The sequence below is a fragment of the Dermochelys coriacea genome, chromosome 2 (genome assembly GCF_009764565.3).
Source record: "Dermochelys coriacea isolate rDerCor1 chromosome 2, rDerCor1.pri.v4, whole genome shotgun sequence".
In the NCBI taxonomy this organism is placed as follows: domain Eukaryota; kingdom Metazoa; phylum Chordata; order Testudines; family Dermochelyidae; genus Dermochelys; species Dermochelys coriacea.
Window position 1 is genome coordinate 18,651,226 of NC_050069.1, and position 17,388 is coordinate 18,668,613.

Consider the following 17,388-nt stretch of genomic DNA (forward strand, 5'->3'; position numbering starts at 1 on the left):
CTCATAATAATATACTAAGAACTTTTACAGTTATTTACATCTTCATTTTACCACTCTTAACACCCCTATACATTAACTCTATGTAATCTTCATTTATCAGATGTGTAGACTGAGCTGTTGAGAGCTTAAGGATAAAAGTTTAAAATCGGTCATTGGTTATTGGTGCCTAAAATTTGAACTCAATTGACTTGCCTAAAGTTATTCATAGAATTAATGTCAGAGCTGGGATTAGAATTTAGGAGTTCCTGGGTCCAAGAATCAGACACTCAGCAACACTGTATTCTTCTAGTATATGTAATTCCTTCTTAAAAATCCAGTTAGGAACACTGTAGTCACTATTAAGAATATCAGTGTAGGCTTCCAACCTTATTAAGAGATGAGAAAGTTGTATATGGGAGAAAAGAGGGTGGTTTCCCACCCTGTAGCAATTTTGGTTGATAAAGATACCAATTTGAGATAGCATTCACCTCATATCATTGCCATATCCCAGACCTCTGATTTTGCTGTGTAATACCCTCAACTCTATAGTTTGTTCCTCTACTGAGTTAGTCATAACTCTGCCAGATTTGTCACACCAAACATAGCTGGCTTGAGTCAGGCAGACTGTACCTGCACCCGGATGGTATCTCCATCGACGTATGGCAAGCAGAGAAGCCAACAACACCTGTAAAGCATCAGGGCTGTTGACTGGAAGGAGTTTTCCCCTCCAATGCACAATTGGCTAGTTGAGTTTGGGGATGAGGTGACCACCTCTCTCTGAAGCATCGGAGATTCTCCACAGTTGGAGAGGGGACACTGGACCTGTAGACTGGTGCCCTGAGGTGGTACAGAGAGTTCCCTTTCTTGGTGCCTACTTGGTATGTCCTGCTCATATGCTCAGGTTCTAACTGATCACCAGATTTGGGGTTGGGAAGGAACTTTCCCCCATGTCAGATTGTCAGTGGCCTTGGGAGTTTTCCCCTTCCTCTGCAACATTGGGCATGGTTTGCCTGTTGGGGTTACCTGAGCTTACCTCTTCTAATCAGTTCCTTGCCTAGGGGATTGGTGGAACTTCATAGAATCACAGAACTGGAAGGGACCTCGAGAAATCATCTAGTCCAGTCCCCTGCACACCCTTCCTCTCTCCTGCTCTCTCCATGTGGCACACAGATTAGTCTCCTGAGGACTGAAATGTTTTAGTCTAAATAAAGTCTCTAGGCTTAATATAGGGGCATCTGGGTGAAAATCAATGGCCTGTGACATACAAGAGGGTAAGACTAGATGATCTTATGGTCCCTTATATCCTTAAACTCTTTGAAACTATGAGCCGTAATGCATGTTGAAGGAATATCACCTGAGGGAAATTAGGCCAGTGACAGAAATCTTTGACAACTGAATCATGGCAGCCATAGGTACTGACTCCATGGCTGCTCCAGGGCTGGAGCACCCATAGAAAAAAAATAGTGGGTGCTCAGCACCCACCAGCGGGCCCTGCTGATTAGCTCCTCCCACTCTCTCCCAGCACCTCCCAATCCCTCTCAGCTGTTGAAAGGCTGGTAGGAGGCACTGGTGGGGAGGGAGAGGAGCAAGGGCAGAGCGCACTTGGAGGCGGGGGCGGAATGGTACAGGAAGAGGTGGAGCAGGAAGGGGCAGAAAGAGATGGTGCCCTGGGGAAAGAGGTGGAGTGGGGATGGGACCTGGGGCAGAGCAGGGGTCGAGCACCTCTGGGGAAATGAGAAAGTCGGCCCCTGTGATGGCAGCCAAAAAAACTCTTTTTGCCACAGAGAGGCACTGATAGTTGAAATACAATTTTGGCTCCAAAGCTAAAAGCACTGAAGGGGACATTGGTATTGCAAGGAGTTACCAGGGGCATGCGAAATGAGAGATGAAGGGGAAAAGTCAATAAAAAGGATTCAGAAACCCTGCTGCCAACTGACCCAGAGTCCATAGGAATGACAGTGATCGCTGCCGTTCTGACTGGAGAGTTACACGAGCACGGTCAGAAAGGAACTGAAAAGGAATGTTCTAGATGAAGGCACTGCGGTACCAAGAGTCAGTCTCTGAGTGAGGCACTAAAAGAGCAATAGTCCTTGAAAGATGAAGGAGTCCTGACCACAGGTGCCAACTTTCACACAGTAAATAAGCACCCCAACTTTCACAATAAGCCAAAAATCAAGCTAATCCCATTTCAAAACAAGGCCAAAACAAGTCAATCCCTAAAAACGCCAACACTCTATGTAACTAGATCCCCGCAGTGTGCAGGTGGGCCTGCTGTGCACCCCTGACTCTCTCCCCCTCACACCACCCTTGCCCCTGCTTGCCGGTAGCCAATCAAAAAAAAGAAGCAACAAGCTACAAGAAGCAACAAGCTACAAGCCAAAAACTACCCAACAAGCAACTCACAAGCCAATTAAGCGAAAAACAAACCCAATGTCTGTGGGTTTTTCATGGTTTGGCATGTCTGGTCCTGACCTGTGTTGCACCAAAGAGCTGTGATCCAAGAGTAGGAATCTGATCAATATGGTACCTCTAGGGTAGAAACAAGATCTGAGAAGCAGGGTCAGATGGAGTTGACCCAATGGCAAGGCTGAGAAATTAAAGTTCAGTGCAGTGGCTAGGGAGAAACCAGTGAGAGGCTCAAAGTGGGGAGTAACAGGAACAGATTGGCAGGCAAGAATGGTCATTTTGGATGAACTGAAGGAAGTAATATGAGAGTTGGGGGGGCCAGACAGGAGGTTATAGCAAACAATGCTGAACCCATATGCCTTCAAGTTAAATCCACCCTGAAAATAACATGTCAGTGGTACCAGCATTACATTGCTATAGTCACAGGACTCTGTTTCCCCATCACTGCCTGTGAAATTTACAAGGATAATTTCCTTTAACTCTGCTGACAGTTACACATATCAGTCCCCTGTGTATTGATGCACGACTGTGATGGTTTCAGTGTCACTCTTTCTCAAAACAGTGAGCAAGATGAATGCAACACTGCTGACTTTTTTTCTGGGTGCAGCAAATAAATGGGTAGGTAACATGGTAAAGCTTTAATTATATAGCATTGTTATTAGTCCCGCTAAAGGAATTTGGGCATACCAGATTGACAGAACATGGATCATACAAAGGAAGAAAGTTGGGAACAAGTATACATACACTCATTTGTATCCTGCCTATGAAATCCCAGCGAGCCTTGTGGCATGCAGCTGGCTGCCTGGGGTCTCCACAGCACTGTCAAGCACATCCTCAGGAACTGATGATCTAATTACTCTGATCTCCAGTTAATGAGCTCTGACAGGAATTTTTTTTAACAAATCTCCTAAAACCTCCTTTTCTGGTGAATCTGTAAGTTAACTCTATCCTTTTTTTTTTAATTATTCCATTTTAAGTTAGAATTCAATATTTAATGATTGTGGGCCAGATTCTCTGCTTCCACGGGTGAAGGGAGAGCTGTCAAGAAGCTGATTACAACTTCCTAATTCTCTGCTTGACCCCAGGCCCAGACCCCCATGACCTGCTCTGACCTGTGCCAGCTGGCAATGGTCCACAGAGGACCATCTGCCAGCTGGGGACAGCCAGAATGCATTGCATTCTGGCTACTCCATTCCCTTCCCCCACCACAGGAAGAGAGATGGAGTCAGCTCTTCCAGTTTTAGGCCTGCTGAGGATGCCTCCATGAAGGGGAATTGCCATGACGGGATCTGCAGCCAGTCTTCACTTCTTCTGCACCATCTGAGCCTGAGCAGCACAAAGGGACCAGAATAGGGTAGGGAATCTTTCCTAGCGGGTCAAACTTCGGCTCTGTTACACTAGGTTAGTCCCAGTAGGGTTGCCCAAATCTAAATGAGAGAGGGATTCAGTTCTTGCTAGGCGACCAGATGTCCCGATATTAAGGGCTTTGTGTTATATAGGCAACTATTACCCACCCCCCTCCCAAAAAAGAAAGTGTCCTGATTTTTCACACTTGCTATCTGGTCACCCTAGCTCTCACCTACAGCATTTGCAGTTTGTATCACATCACTGTGAGAGGCTATACAAATAGTTGTAACTATACTATTGAAGGGGCAAGGAGCAAAGTTTTCTGGGATAGCAGAGAGCCCTGTATTTGCATTTGTGTGCACGCTGAAAATTGAACAGAATTGACCAGCCTAATGTTTTCTGGGAGGCAGGAACATCCTACTCTGTATCCTGTTTTATGGTAAAGGTTGGTTTTCAGTTCAGGCCGGTTGCTTGATTAATGTACTGATGGACTAGTTAGCTGTCTGCACAGATCTTCCTGTGCCTTTGAATTCCGCCATATCCATGTAATATCCCCAAAATCCAGTTGTTGCAATCACTATCTGAAGTAACTTGCCTTCCCCCCCACCCCACCATCTGCGAGTCCAAATAAACAGGTCAATATGTTCCATTTAACAGCTGGCAACATACCCCTGTCATATTAATTCATGTATGTGTGCTGCACAGACACATACGATTTCTCTAATCTTAGGTTACACCAACATGGTTTATGGATTGTTCACAATCATTTCTAATATTTGCAAGTTAAAAAGCTTATTATGCTGTTCACTCTCTGGTCTCTGCCCTGCACAGACATTTCATTACTGAAACAGCTGCTAGCACAGCTCTAGCTATTGGTTTGTCAGAGTTTCCATTATAAACCCCAATTTTCAAGGGGTAATTGCAACTCAGCAATAAAAATTTGCTCCAGGCTCAAACTTGGCATAAATGGTCTCTAGTGGGAGAGTGAATAGTTAAACAAAAGAAATTCACTATCCCTCTGCAGACTGCTTCTTCCAAGTTTATATGTATTTTATATATGTATAATATGCTTGGCCCTTGAAAAATTAGCTATTTATTAAAATAACAATATCACTGACTTCAAAGTTTTAATGCTTTGTTTAAACACACATGGTAAGGTGATTTCAGTTCGAAAAGCAGCTACTGCGCAAAACACCACCAAAAGTAAGAAGAATTTTGAAAGGAAGACTTTTACAGGTAAAGCTGGTCTTTTTAGGGTGTTGTGCCTAGTTATCCAGCACATGTGGAGCTGAGCAGGGCAGCTGGGTCAGGTGATCAAGACTTTCTATAAAAGAGTGCCTGATCCAGTAGGGAGAAGAAGGGGGAGAGGCTTCCATGAAGGTGCCTCTAGAGGGAATTCAGGGTTAGAGAAGGGGTTCTCCACATGAGCTGGATACAAAGGCCTGGCTAGAGTAACCTCCAGTTGTGGGCAGGAAGCTTTCTGTAGGATAGGCTGGGCAGGAGCAGGAATCACAAGAGGAGCAACAATCTAAAGAGAAATTGTATTTGAGAAAACATCTGGCTTCAAGACTAAGCTTGATAAGTTTATGGAGGGGATGATATGATGGGATAGCCTAATTTTGGCAATTAATTGATCTTCAACTATTAGCGGTAGATATGCCCAATGGCCTGTGATGGGGTGGGATCTGAGTTACTACAGACAGTTCTTTCCTGGGTGTCTGGCTGGTGAGTCTTGCCCACATGTTCAGGGTTTAGCTGACTGCCATATTTAGGGCCGGGAAGGAATTTTCCTCCAGGGCAGATTGGCAGAGGCCCTGGGGGTTTTTCCTTCCTCTGCAGCATGGGGTCACTTGCTGGAGGATTCTCTGCACCTTTAAACCTTTATTTGAGGACTTCAATAGCTCAGACATAGGTTAGGGGTTTGTTACAGGAGTGGGTGGGTGAGATTCTGTGGCCTGCGTTGTGCAGGAGGTCAGACTAGATGATCATAATGGTCCCTTCTGACCTTAAAGCCTAAGATTCCATAGGAGCTAATCCCATGACAAAACTTTGGCCAGAAATGGAAAGAACGTGCTTGCAACAGAATAGAGTGGTGTGGCATTGACTTGCGTTCGTGGAGGGATGGACAAGGACAAGCTGGACAAAGGTGATTAGGAGCTGAGTTTGGGGAGCCTAAGAAGGGGCTGAAGGGAGCTGGGGAAAGATTTGCTTTGGTTTAAGGTAAACTTAAACATTTGAACTATTGTGATGTTTTCATAAACCAGTTCCCACAACAAGGGGGTTATTGCTCTCCTATGAGAGCTGGGTACAGTTCTTGGGAAGACTAAGAAAGGGAAACTGAGGCAGCAGCACTTTCTAATGCCAAATTGGATACGACCTTGTTAAATAGATTAACTGTGCTCATCCAAGCAATTGCACTTACAAACTAAAGGTGCTGATCCTGCAGAGCCTTAAAGACATGAGTAATCCCATTGACTTCAGTGAGACTACTCACGTGTAGAGTTCAGGATGTGTGTAAGTGTGTGCTGGATCAGGGCCTAAGTGATATAGCACTCATGGATGAGGAAGGAGCCCCAGTGCAGTACCTGTAGCTACCCACCTTGTGCTGTGATCCTGTTAGATTTCACTGTTTAAGCAGGGTGGCCCAATACTGGGTGGAGAGGATGCCAAGAAAAACCCAAGTACTGAAGGAAGCAGCTTTCTGATTCGTTAAGTGGCACCCGTTCCTCTGAATCAGTCCTAAACAAAAGCCCAAGCATGGTATTAGGAGGGAACTGTGCCTTTGGACATGCTGTCATTCAGAGGAGATGGAAAACAAACATCCTGTCCTCTATGGCCACAAAAAATAAAATCCATGGCACCTCTTGCGAGAGTAGGCATCTTAGCCCCAGACTTCTGACCAATGTCCAACTTATGCAACTACATTCCACATACCTAAATTTCCAGTGGAGGTTTCTATTGTATAAGATATTCTACTTCACTTTTTGGCCTCAATAGTTGTATAGTGTTACTATTCACTGATCAATATCTACATTCCACCCTGAAGGTGAGCATGTACATAAAAGGATTTGGGTTCCCTTGGGGAACAAGTGCAATACAAAACTCAGCTCTGCCTCCCTTATTCACCTTTAGCGCTAGCTTACTGTGCAGGTAGTTCCTTGAAATCAGGTACTAATCAGTATGATTGAATCTGTTCTTAAACATCAAGTAATATGGTATTAACTAGACACTAAACTAAGGGAGAGTGGGACCCACTTGTACTGCCAGGAAGCTGAGTTCCAACAGTTAATAGACTGAAGTTCCTCTGAAAGAGGAATTAAAGTGTCTCACAGCTATAATTTGCAAATTAAAAAGTTCCTAACCTGCTCATTGACAGAATTACTCCATTATATTCTATCATCTACAATCCACTTGGGAATTTTTTGATTCTTTGTATAAGGCTGGCCTCCTCCAGTTCTAAACTGCACAGCCATCGTCTGGTGCTTTGCTCTGTGATACAAACTCTCAAAAACATCAAGACCAAATTTAGAACATGATTTGGGGACTTGTGTAGTAGTAGGAACTATGTCAAGCTTACCTTTTCATGAAGATATTATTCATCCCCTTTGATAACTTTCTTCTCCTGGCACGTATAAATCAGTTGTCACCAGAGAGAAGTGTGAAGTGACTTTCTTCATGATGCATCCGATGAAGTGAGCTGTAGCTCACGAAAGCTTATGCTCTAATAAATTTGTTAGTCTCTAAGGTGCCACAAGTCCTCCTTTTCTTTTTGCGAATACGACTAACACGGCTGCTACTCTGAAACCTGTGACTTTCTTCAGCACTCAATTGATAACAAACTTTAATTGACCAGAATGTCCCAAGTGAGAAAAAGACCCCTCTGCATTTCTTCCAGCAATTTACTCCTGGGTCTTTTACTTCATAGCACATATGGTTTTGCTTTAATCTACCACAGCAGACATGTTTTGAATGTTACAGCTCTCCTATGCTGCTTTTCCTTCTGTAATTATGAATTAACATTAAAATGCTGACAATAGCCTTCTCTTTCTGTTGGAGAGCCAAAATGCCCACAAGAGGAAGGCATCAGGTGATTGGAACTCCTTGTTGTTACTGGAGTCCTGTCCCTAGCCACTGTCACATTATTCCCTTCTGCCAGATTGTCCAATATGGCCTGATATTGACAGACAGCAGAAAAATCCTAATGAAGCCTTCTGTGATTGCCAAGATTTTAAAATGTTGCCTTCACTTCAGACAAGTACCAGCTATATAGAGTGCTCAGTTGTGTTCCCATGCATTAACATGTTCATCCCTGTGTAATCACAACCGATGTCAGATATGTGCTGTTTCATTCTGAAATTTCCAATGTGTCCATTTGCATTTTCTGCAACTAAATTCTCTGAAAACATCTGCTTGATGTGTAGCAGCAGTCAAAAAAGCAAACAGAATATTAGGAACCATTAGGAAAGGGATAGATAATAAGACAGTATAATGTCACTATATAAATCCATGGTACACCCACACTTTGAATACTGCCTTCAGTGCTGATCGCCCCATCTCAAAAAAGATATATTAGAATTGGAAAAGGTGCAGAGGAGGACAATGAAAGTTATTAGGGGGTATGGAACAGCTTCCCTACAAGGAGAGATTACAAAAACAGACTGTTCAGTTTAGAAAAGAGATTGTTAAGGGGAGAGGGGTAGGATAGAGAACTATAAAGTGATGCATGGTATGGAGAAAATGAATAGGGAAGTGTTATTTACCCTTTCACATAATACAAGAAATAGATGATGAAAATAGACTCATAGACTTTAAGTTCAGAAGGGACCATTGTGATCATGTAGTCTAGTCTCCTGCATATTGCAGGCCGCAGAACCTCAGCCACCTACTCCTGTAATAGACTCCTAACTTCTGGCTGAGTTACTGAAGTCCTCAAATAATAGTTTAAAGATTTCAAGTTACAGAGAATTCACCATTTACACTAGTTTAAACCTGCAAGCGACCCGTGCCCCATGCTGCAGAGGAAGACCAAAAAAACTTCAGGGTCTCTGCCAATCTGACCCAGGGGAAAATTCCTTCCCAATCCAAAATATGGCAATCAGTTAGACCCTGAGCATGTGGGCAAGACCCACCAGGCAGATACATCTGAAAGAATTTTCTGTAGTCATTCAAAGCCTTCCCCATAATAGGCAGCAGGTTTAAAACAAACATAAGTATATACTACTTTACTTCTTGTTCACACAACACACAGTGAGTCTGAAGAACTCATTGCCATGGGTTGTTCTGGGTTCAAAAAAGAATTATATAAGTTTATGGAGGATAGGTCAATCAATGGCTATTAGCCAAGATGGTCAGGGATGCAACCTCATGATCTGGGTGTCTGTAAACCTCCAAATTCTAGAAACTGGGACTGGGCGACAGGGGATGGGTCCCTCAGACTTGCCTTGTTCTGTTCATTCCCTCTGAAGCATCTGGCACTGGTCGCTGTCAGAAGATGGGACCATTGTCTGACCCAGTATGGCCATTCTTATGTTCCAAATAAATAAATATAACGTATCTTGCCTTTTTTTCAAACTTTTCTTGCACAGATTTTTAAAGCTGCTGAAATACAACGTATTTCAAGTGAATACACTTTGATGTAAATGTATTTATCTTAAGACACAATTTGATACTTCCAAATGCAGTTAGAATATATTAATGTTCTACAAGCTATCACACTGATAGGCAAAAAAAGTTCCTTCCCACTGTAAATAGAGCTGCTCTTTTTTAATATGTTTCTTCTTCAAAGATGAGATAATAAACATTTCCATCTGGGATCCAACCCGGCTGTGGAGAAAGAGCAGCAGCAGCATCCAAAGTAGGCGTAACAGCAGACTTTGGTGTCAAAGTTCAGTTCCCAATGCCATCCTGTTGTTTATATGTGATCAGGGAATTAAATGAGTTGGAAAAATATAGTCAAGTACATCAGGGTAAGGCATTATAATCAGCTGAACATCCCTCTGTTGGATAAGCATTGGTGTTGAATTAGCATTTTTATTTTGCCTATTAAATATGTTTTACCTTGTAAGCAACTTGCATGTAAGCAACTGGTAAAGCAGAACCCCAACAAAGTATGGCAGAAAATTACTAACACAGAAGTTCCCAGAATGTGGTTCCTGGCCCACTTGGTGATCTACCCGGGAGCTCGCTGCTCAGGTGGTATTCTGGCTTTCTTCCTGGTTTCCAGCTGAATGAAACAAAGCCAGTGGAAGGGGAAGAGAGAAAATAAACAGCAAAAAACATCAGTGTGGTTAACTTTTTCAAAAACATCAATACTCATTACATTAAAGACAGCTTTAAAGGAAGGCACAAAATACTTTCTCAATATGACTTTTCCATGTAACATAAATTGCCTCGGGGATGTTATACAATCATGGGAGGTGCCCATGAGACAATCTCAGTGGTAAGATGTGGGGCCTGTTATAGGAAAGTTGGAGAACGTCTGCTGGAGCGCAAATAGGTTTCCGTATCCTATTTGCACAGTAAAATATATCCTGCCAATTTCAGCAGATTTTTTCAAAGATCCCACAAGCATAAGAGAACAATGTTAACTTCCATCTGTCCTACATAGGTTCTTTTCAGATTTCTCATGAGAGAATTGATTTATCCAGATCCTAGTAGAAGACAGACATAGTACAAAAAATGCAGGACCATATGCTCCCATGGCTAATGTGCCATATGTCAAAGAAAAGCCGTGCGAATTGGCAGTGTCTGACGTGTCAAATGTGACTAAGTGAGATTATGCCAATAATTAAAAATGGATATTTACTGCACCACAGTATTTGTGATATTCCTTGTGGTTTACAAAGGGAAGTACTGCAATGAAGGATTTAGGGGTGTTGCTGGCACAAAAGCCCGAGGCAGGCAACAGCTGGATTCGTTGCCCGGTGTGCATCGCCCAATAATCACAACGGGGTGGAGAAGTAGAAAAGTTTATTTGAAGCTTCAAGCGGTACAGGGAGACAACAATCTCAAATCCTGCACACCAGTGCAAGCAGTTACACATATTTTATACATCCATTCTTTAGCATACTTATCCAATAGCAAGCTGCCCTGAGTATCCATATAGCCAATCCAGTATACCAGCCAGTTCCCCTTTTTCCTCTTATCATCTATTCCCCTATATATGGAGTTGTTTGTTCAGCATTATCTAACATTCCTGTCCTGCTTGACCTAATCTTGCTCCAGCCAGTCTGCGCCTGCAATACACTGTTGCAAACTTCTCAGCGTGACTGCTGTGAGTGTCTCTGGGCAGAAAAGGGAAGGGGGACCATCTGGGCCTAGAGCGAGGGGGCTTCATCGACACTCATGGTCTTCCATCCCCTTGAGTTACCTAGTGGCCATGCCTGGTGTCCCCAACAGGGGCCTTATTTAAATCCCATTAAGGGCTATAGAAGGACTTGAGCGGATCACTGCGGACTATGTGGCTCTGGGAAGAAGGATAAAGGAGTTGGAGGCGCAAGTGGTGTTCTCGTCCATCCTCCCCGTGGAAGGAAAAGGCCTGGGTAGGGACCGTCGAATCGTGGAGGTCAACGAATGGCTACGCAGGTGGTGTCGGAGAGAAGGCTTTGGATTCTTTGACCATGGGATGGTGTTCCATGAAGGAGGAGTGCTGGGCAGAGACGGGCTCCATCTTACGAAGAGAGGGAAGAACATCTTTGCCAGCAGGCTGGCTAACCTAGTGAGGAGGGCTTTAAACTAGGTTCACCGGGGGAAGGAGACCAAAGCCCTGAGGTAAGTGGGAAAGCGGGATACCGGGAGGAAGCACAGGCAGGAAGGTCTGTGAGGGGAGGGCTCCTGCCTCATACTGGGAATGAGGGGCGATCAACAGGTTATCTCAAGTGCTTATATACAAATGCACAAAGCCTTGGAAACAAGCAGGGAGAACTGGAGGTCCTGGTGATGTCAAGGAATTATGACGTGATTGGAATAACAGAGACTTGGTGGGATAACTCACATGACTGGAGTACAGTCATGGATGGTTATAAACTGTTCAGGAAGGACAGGCAGGGCAGAAAAGGTGGGGGAGTAGCACTGTATGTAAGGGAGCAGTATGACTGCTCAGAGCTCCGGTACGAAACTGTGGAAAAACCTGAGTGTCTCTGGATTAAGTTTAGAAGTGTGTGCAACAAGAGTGATGTCATGGTGGGAGTCTGCTATAGACCACCGGACCAGGGGGACGAGGTGGATGAGGCTTTCTTCCGGCAACTCACGGAAGCTACTAGATCGCATGCCCTGATTCTCATGGGTGACTTTAATTTTCCTGATATCTGCTGGGAGAGCAATACAGCGGTGCATAGACAATCCAGGAAGTTTTTGGAAAGCGTAGGGGACAATTTCCTGGTGCAAGTGCTAGGGGAGCCAACTAGGGGGAGCGCTTTTCTTGACCTGCTGCTCACAAACCGGGTAGAATTAGTGGGGGAAGCAAAAGTGGATGGGAATCTGGGAGGCAGTGACCATGAGTTGGTTGAGTTCAGGATCCTGACGCAGGGAAGAAAGGTAAGCAGCAGGATACGGACCCTGGACTTCAGGAAAGCAGACTTTGACTCCCTCAGGGAACAGATGGCCAGGATCCCCTGGGGGACTAACATGAAAGGGAAGGGAGTCCAGGAGAGCTGGCTGTATTTCAAGGAATCCCTGTTGAGGTTACAGGGACAAACCATCCCGATGAGTCGAAAGAATAGTAAATATGGCAGGCGACCAGCTTGGCTTAATGGTGAAATCCTAGCGGATCTTAAACATAAAAAAGAAGCTTACAAGAAGTGGAAGCTTGGACATATGACCAGGGAAGAGTATAAAAATATTGCTCGGGCATGTAGGAAAGATATCAGGAGGGCCAAATCGCACCTGGAGCTGCAGCTAGCAAGAGATGTCAAGAGTAACAAGAAGGGTTTCTTCAGGTATGTTGGCAACAAGAAGAAAGCCAAGGAAAGTGTGGGCCCCTTACTGAATGAGGGAGGCAAGCTAGTGACAGAGGATGTGGAAAAAGCTAATGTACTCAATGCTTTTTTTGCCTCTGTTTTCACTAACAAGGTCAGCTCCCAGACTGCTGTGCTGGGCAACACAAAATGGGGAAGAGATGGCCAGCCCTCTGTAGAGATAGAGGTGGTTAGGGACTATTTAGAAAAGCTGGACGTGCACAAGTCCATGGGGCCGGACGAATTGCATCCGAGAGTGCTGAAGGAATTGGCGGCTGTGATTGCAGAGCCCTTGGCCATTATCTTTGAAAACTCGTGGCGAACGGGGGAAGTCCCGGATGACTGGAAAAAGGCTAATGTAGTGCCCATCTTTAAAAAAGGGAAGAAGGAGGATCCTGGGAACTACAGGCCGGTCAGCCTCACCTCAGTCCCTGGAAAAATCATGGAGCAGGTCCTCAAAGAATCAATCCTGAAGCGCTTAGAGGAGAGGAAAGTGATCAGGAACAGTCAGCATGGATTCACCAAGGGAAGGTCATGCCTGACTAATCTAATCGCCTTTTATGATGAGATTACTGGTTCTGTGGATGAAGGGAAAGCAGTGGATGTATTGTTTCTTGACTTTAGCAAAGCTTTTGACACGGTCTCCCACAGCATTCTTGTCAGCAAGTTAAGGAAGTATGGGCTGGATGAATGCACTATAAGGTGGGTAGAAAGCTGGCTAGATTGTCGGGCTCAACGGGTAGTGATCAATGGCTCCATGTCTAGTTGGCAGCCGGTGTCAAGTGGAGTGCCCCAGGGGTCGGTCCTGGGGCCCGTTTTGTTCAATATCTTCATAAATGATCTGGAGGATGGTGTGGATTGCACTCTCAGCAAATTTGCGGATGATACTAAACTGGGAGGAGTGGTAGATACGCTGGAGGGGAGGGATAGGATACAGAAGGACCTAGACAAATTGGAGGATTGGGCCAAAAGAAATCTAATGAGGTTCAATAAGGATAAATGCAGGGTCCTGCACTTAGGATGGAAGAATCCAATGCACCGCTACAGACTAGGGACCGAATGGCTCGGCAGCAGTTCTGCGGAAAAGGACCTAGGGGTGACAGTGGACGAGAAGCTGGATATGAGTCAGCAGTGTGCCCTTGTTGCCAAGAAGGCCAATGGCATTTTGGGTTGTATAAGTAGGGGCATAGCGAGCAGATCGAGGGACGTGATCGTTCCCCTCTATTCGACACTGGTGAGGCCTCATCTGGAGTACTGTGTCCAGTTTTGGGCCCCACACTACAGGAAGGATGTGGATAAATTGGAAAGAGTACAACGAAGGGCAACGAAAATGATTAGGGGTCTAGAGCACATGACTTATGAGGAGAGGCTGAGGGAGCTGGGATTGTTTAGTCTGCAGAAGAGAAGAATGAGGGGGGATTTGATAGCTGCTTTCAACTACCTGAAAGGGGGTTTCAAAGAGGATGGCTCTAGACTGTTCTCAATGGTAGCAGATGACAGAACGAGGAGTAATGGTCTCAAGTTGCAATGGGGGAGGTTTAGATTGGATATTAGGAAAAACTTTTTCACTAAGAGGGTGGTGAAACACTGGAATGCGTTACCTAGGGAGGTGGTAGAATCTCCTTCCTTAGAGGTTTTTAAGGTCAGGCTTGACAAAGCCCTAGCTGGGATGATTTAACTGGGACTTGGTCCTGCTTTGAGCAGGGGGTTGGACTAGATGACCTTCTGGGGTCCCTTCCAACCCTGATATTCTATGATTCTATGATTCTATGATTCTATGACTCCCCTTGACAGGCTTTGGATCAGGCTCTATTAGTGGTGGTGCTGGTTGCACTGTCTAGTATTAAGGCTGCCTGACACTTCCCATTATAACACCCTTTTTTCAGTGGCTTATTGTCACTGTTCAGGGAAACTGCACCTGTAATCCACCTCTATGGTCCAACAAGGACACCCACGTTTCAGCTTCCAGGTGTCAGCCATCACCACTCTTTGACAGATCTCTCTCCCTCTTGACCAGGTTTTTTCAAGGCTGCATAGTTCCCTGCCAACACTGTTAATCCCAACAAGCCATACTGCCTAAACAAGCCTGCATCTGTACTTTGCTCTCTTCTCAGAGGCTACAAACAATTGTAATTGCTCACAGTTATAAATTACCACACAGCTCTTTCTAAATAAGCTCATTTATTCTTAAAGTGAAATAATTACAGAGAAAGTATATCAGAAACAATAAAAGAACCTACATTCATGCTCATAAGTTTACCAGAGGTTACCCATCTGTCTTATGGGGCCTCCATAGGCCAAAGTCCTTTCAACCCTTCACAGGAAGAACTGGAAGCCCCCCTTGGACAGAAATTCCAGCCCATTTGCTGTGTCAGAAAGAAGACCCTGAATCAGTTTAAACTCAGGCTATTTATCCAAAAGTACTTTCTTTGTCTGTTGGTCTCTGGAGAATCCATTCTGAGCTAGTATAGGTGAACCTGTCCAGGTGGTGGTACTTCTCTGGAGTGTTACTCGCTGAGTGAATTTGCCTGATCACCCCTCACTGTTCTTAGCTCCTGGAGGAGCTGTGGTTACTCTAGCACAGGGAATTACATACAATCCCTGGCCTGCAATGATCCGTAAACTTGACACAGTAAGATCTCCCCAAGATATTGCAAGAAATTGCCATATCTGTCACACTGATAACTTTGCTGAACTTTTACCATTGGGCTCAAATTTTCCATGCTGTGTGTCAGCCGCATATAAAAGGTTTTGGAAAATTTCAACCAAAAAGGTTCAGCTGGTTTTGGAAAAAGAGGCCAGGGGAAAAATATATTGTTTTTTTTTCCAATATTAAAAAAGTTCAGGTGACCTTTTATTTGGAAAGCTTTAGTGCCTCTGTGCATTGAACCGGGATTTGAAATTTGGCCTTTATATCAGGGATGTGCCTTTTGCCGTCCCCATGAAAATCTGCCAAAATTTGGCCAAGTTATAAGCCTTTGAAAAACTTCAGTTTTTATATGCCAGTAGAGGAGGCCAGGGTGGGGGATAAAGATATGTGAGATGTGGAGCTTGGGAGGTGGGTAGCTAGGACTATCTGGGCAAGGAGAGTGGGGACAAGAGGTTGGGGGAGGGAACAAGGAATAACTGGGTAAGGATTAGCGGGGAGACTGAGATGGGGTTTTCAAAAGGGTGAGACTAGGACTTGCTGGGTAAAGAGACCAAGACTGGGATGAGAAACCTGAGGAGTGGAGACTGGAGCTGGGTAGGTGAGGAAAATGGGACTGAAATGAGGGGGCAGGGGTGGGGAAGACATAGGCTGGAGGGGACACACTTGGAGGTTATGGAGAGATTCTCCTCCAGAATCTTGACTGGAATCCAAGATTCCTGAATCTCACCATTCCTCTGCTATCAGAAAATATCTCTGAAACCCTCTGGCAAAATGTCTCATTTCTCTCTAATGCTGGTCCACACCGAGGATGACAACCTACTGTTGCTATCAGTTACACTGTAGCTCAAGTGGCAGAGGTCTGTGTGGTGAATCTACCTGCTAATAATCCATGTGGGTGTCAACATGATGCCACATGATGGCATTTCTGCAAGGGGGTCAGTGTGCTTTTTAAAAACCTAGAAAAGTACACACACAAAAAAACTGTTACAAAAACTCATTATTGAGCTTGCGACATCGAGCACTCAGAAGTTAGGAAATGCCAGAATTAAGGTTGTCTGGGCAACTTTAATTTGACCCCTTTGTGTGTGTGCATCATCATAGAATCGCAGAAATGTAGGGCTGGAAGGGACTTCGAGAGGTCATCTAGTCCAGTCCCCACACTCAGGCCGGGCCAGAATACCTAGACTGTCCCTGACAGCAACTGAATGGATGGTGCTCGTTCAGGAAGAAGCTATTCCCTATTTTGCTTTCACTTTGTTATTCAGTGTGTGCCCATTCGGTGGGGTTTACAGACCCTTCGCTAAGAGTGACGGAGTGAGGGAGCTGTACTGAGCTCAGAAAGCTCCACTCCTCAACAGCTGCAGAGCATCCTGCACGTTGGAGGGCTGACTTAAAAGGTGACTCTGACAATCAAGCATTTGGAGAGGCTGCCTGCAGAAAGGAAGCAGTCAGCCTCTTCTGGGACAGAGGACTCCACTGGGGAGACACTATGGTAAGGCCTGTTTGGGCAGTAGGGGCCTGATCCTTTTTTCCTCTTCCTTACAAGGGAGACTCATTGGACACCAGGAAGGGAGCTGTGAAGCCCTGGCTGACTATGTAAATTGTTGAGACGGCTTGAACAACCCTCTTGTGGGAGGGAGGCAGAGTGCTGTGAGCTTACCCCAAACTGAGGAGAGACAGGAGTGGCAGGAAGTGGCCTAGGATATTAGCTAGAGGGAGCTGAGATGCTCCTCATCTCTTCCCTTTTGAGCCCTGAGCTGGCATCTGGTGGAGAGGGAAGGGATGGGTTCCCCCACCCTTCCTCTGCCCCTTCTCTGACTGGGGTATCTTGGAGAAGGATGTAACTTGACTGCTAGACTCCCAGATTGCCTGACCAGGCCACCCCCAGGACTCTGGGGACTGTTGAACTGTGGCCTGCCCACTAGGCCTTCTGGACCATAAGTGAACCCTGCTACAGCTCTGACGCCTTAATTCTGGAATAGCCTAACTTTCTGTGCTTGGCTTTACAACCCTAAGAATATTCTTTCAACATTTGTTAATATTGGTATACAC

At 45.0% G+C, this 17,388-nt stretch overlaps 1 protein-coding gene across 4 annotated transcripts in view; it reads left to right on the plus strand.

The window, feature by feature from the left end:
* Positions 1 to 17,388, plus strand: part of ASAP1 (ArfGAP with SH3 domain, ankyrin repeat and PH domain 1) — a 398,854-nt gene that overhangs the window by 19,408 nt on the left and 362,058 nt on the right. Inside the window, exon 1 of one of the 4 annotated variants that reach the window (XM_043507345.1) lies at positions 16,758 to 16,828. The exons of the other annotated variants lie outside the window; for them this stretch is intronic. The gene's annotated coding sequence lies outside the window, so the exon portion shown is untranslated. Of the gene's footprint in view, positions 1 to 16,757; positions 16,829 to 17,388 lie in introns of those variants that run through there. 4 annotated transcript variants of the gene reach the window in all.